The following is a 2,780-nucleotide window of genomic DNA, read 5'->3' as shown; positions in this document are numbered from 1 at the left end:
CACACACACACACACACACACACACACACACACACACACACACACACACCCCTTTAGTACCTCACCAGGGCCAGACTCTCTGTGCCTCACAGTTACTTCCTGAGAAACTAATTCATACTTCTGGAGAAAGCAGAGTATTAATGGTTAAGATCAGGGGCTTTGGATCCAGGAAGACTTGTGTTGGAATTTTGGTTTGGATACAAATTTTGTGACTGAGCAACTTGCTTAGCATTTTTGAGCATCATTCTTTTCCTTTGTAAAATGGGGATATCCATTCCTATTTTGGAGAGCAGTTGGAATAATTAACTGAGACATATCTACAGCATGTAGCACAGGCCTGGTTTACAGTAAGCACTGAATAAATAGAAGCAATTATTGACGTCTTATGCTAATAGGAAGACTTTTGACAAAATATTCCCTCCCCTCCCCTCCCTCCCTCTGCCTAATTCTGTCTTCTCTACCTGGTAAAATAACTTTTATAGAGAGAATGCCTTCTATTTTGATGCCCAGAATTCCAAATTAGGGGATTCTATTCATACAGTTCCAGCATAGGGGGAATTTTGGTGAACTAGCGACAGCAAAGATTGAGCAAGGAGAGGTGTTGACTTTAATTCCTGCTTGGCTGCTAACAAGTCAGGTGAGTTTGGGTAAGTCAGTATCCTTGGAGGGCCATCAATTTCTTCTTCTATAAAAGGGAGAGTTGGAATGACGTGGGCTTTTAAGTTCTTTCTAGTTCTGACATGCTATGATTCTATATGAAAGGGTTATTCTCTGAGTTCTTTCATTTATGTTTAAGAACATTAGCTGATAACATTTTTTTTCTGAGACATCTTGTGTACCTTTACCTTGCCTCACATTTTCCACCTGCAAAAGCGGTAGTTGAAGGTAGACGGTGGAGTTGGTCATTCTAGGTTTGGATTTCAGCCCCACTGCTTGTCGTTGGGCCTAGTTATTTAAATTCTGTGGGCCTCAGTTACCTCATCTGTTGAATGGGGATAGACAGAGAGTAGATGTGCAGATGAAAAGAGAGAAACATTTAGAAATATATAACTCTAAAGGCTAGAGTTTAATGTCCTGTAGGGCATAAACCAGTTTTATCTCTAACCTAGTGGACTTATTTCAGAATGTCTCTGTTTGTGGACTCTGAATACCCTGTTAACATCTTACTGGTTCCCTCATAAATTGATGTGTTGAATAAAATCTTTCACACGTGTTTCTATTTTTGTATGATAATCATCTTTTTAACTTTTTTTTTTTTTTTTTTGCGGTACATGGGCCTCTCACTGTTGTGGCCTCTCCCGTTGCGGAGCACAGGCTCCGGACACGCAGGCTCAGCAGCTATGGCTCACGGGCCCAGCCACTCCACGGCATGTGGGATCTTCCCGGACCGGGGCACGAACTCGTGTCCCCTGCATTGGCAGGCAGACTCTCAACCACTGTGCCACCAGGGAAGCCCTATTTTTACTTTTTGAAATTTACTCTTTAACAGGTCCTAACTAACTGCCTTAAGACACTTTTCTCAATAGAATGACAGTGGCAAAGCTTGCTTTGCTGAAAATGCTGATTAAGTTATTGAAAACTACAAAAAAAACACTGGGTTTCCATTTTTATACTTTCTGCCCCCTTCATCCTTATGTCAGTTAGCTAGCTGTGTCCTATGGGGGTGAGGGTAGAGAAAAATCCCTTGGAGGAGTTTTTAAGACACTGGAAAAAAAGAAGCAGGCAAGCAGTAAGATGAGCCTAGCAGAAAGAGATACTTTCATTATGGCCTTTACATTTATGACTAGCAAGATAATGAAGGAAGGTAATTCTGAAACCTTTCTGTCAGTTTTAATGGGCCCTCAAGCACTGAGAAAGATAACAGTCAATGGATGGTGTCCATAAGAATTTTTTTCTCCTTCTCCCCTGACAGCCACTGACAGGATCATTTTGTATTTGCAACTGCTGTCATTGAAGCATGGAGAAAAGGCCCTGTAAGGCCAGGAGGATGAGGGTGACTTCCCCACAAGGATCTCTATTGTCATCACTATGGCAATAATAGTTACTATAATTTTCATTCTGCTTTTCTATACAGTGTCTACTTTGTGGAGCTCAAGGCGATGGGATTTGGGTTACATGAAATCACGCTAGCATAAAATCATGCTTTGAAATCTTGAAAGAGTATTTTAGAAAACTGCAAAGAGAACCTATGCAACAAAATAAAAATAATTACCAATGCAGGTCATTGACTAATACAATTATTTATGCGATGCTGATAGCTTTACAGAGGCTTTCGGATACAGTGTCAGTTTGACAGTCGTTTGTTTGTCTCTGTTTGGATTGTTAGACCACTGCCAGTTTTTCTACCCAGGGACATGGCTTATCATTTAGGTGTAAAAATGTAAGTTAATTGCCAACCAACTCTCAGTCGTTGTCTGGTAGTTTCTCTTTATTATCCGCAATATGGACAGGAACCATGCCTTCTATTTCATTTATGCGCACTGCACTCTGCATAGAGTAAAATATCAGTGTTATTAGCTCTCAAACAGACAGCTTTAGAGACATCTAACACTAATTCTGCGTAAAGAGCCTCCGTGAATGAAGTAGGATAGGGTGCTCACCGGTGATCTCAGGGCGGGATGAAAAATATCTAAGAGGGGCCTCGAGGTTGAGAGAAAACAGTTGAACACAAAAAAGGGGGTGCAGAGAAAAGTGAAAAACGAGCAAGACAAGCAAAAAAAAACAAAGCCAGCGATCACACACACACACACACACACACACACACACACACACACACACAC

This window comes from Aethalodelphis obliquidens, unplaced genomic scaffold, assembly GCF_003676395.1.
Source record: "Aethalodelphis obliquidens isolate GAN/ISIS:26980383/991018 unplaced genomic scaffold, ASM367639v1 scaffold5, whole genome shotgun sequence".
Classification (NCBI taxonomy): domain Eukaryota; kingdom Metazoa; phylum Chordata; class Mammalia; order Artiodactyla; family Delphinidae; genus Aethalodelphis; species Aethalodelphis obliquidens.
The sequence above is the reverse complement of the archived record's forward strand: the minus strand, read 5'-3'. Positions refer to the sequence as shown.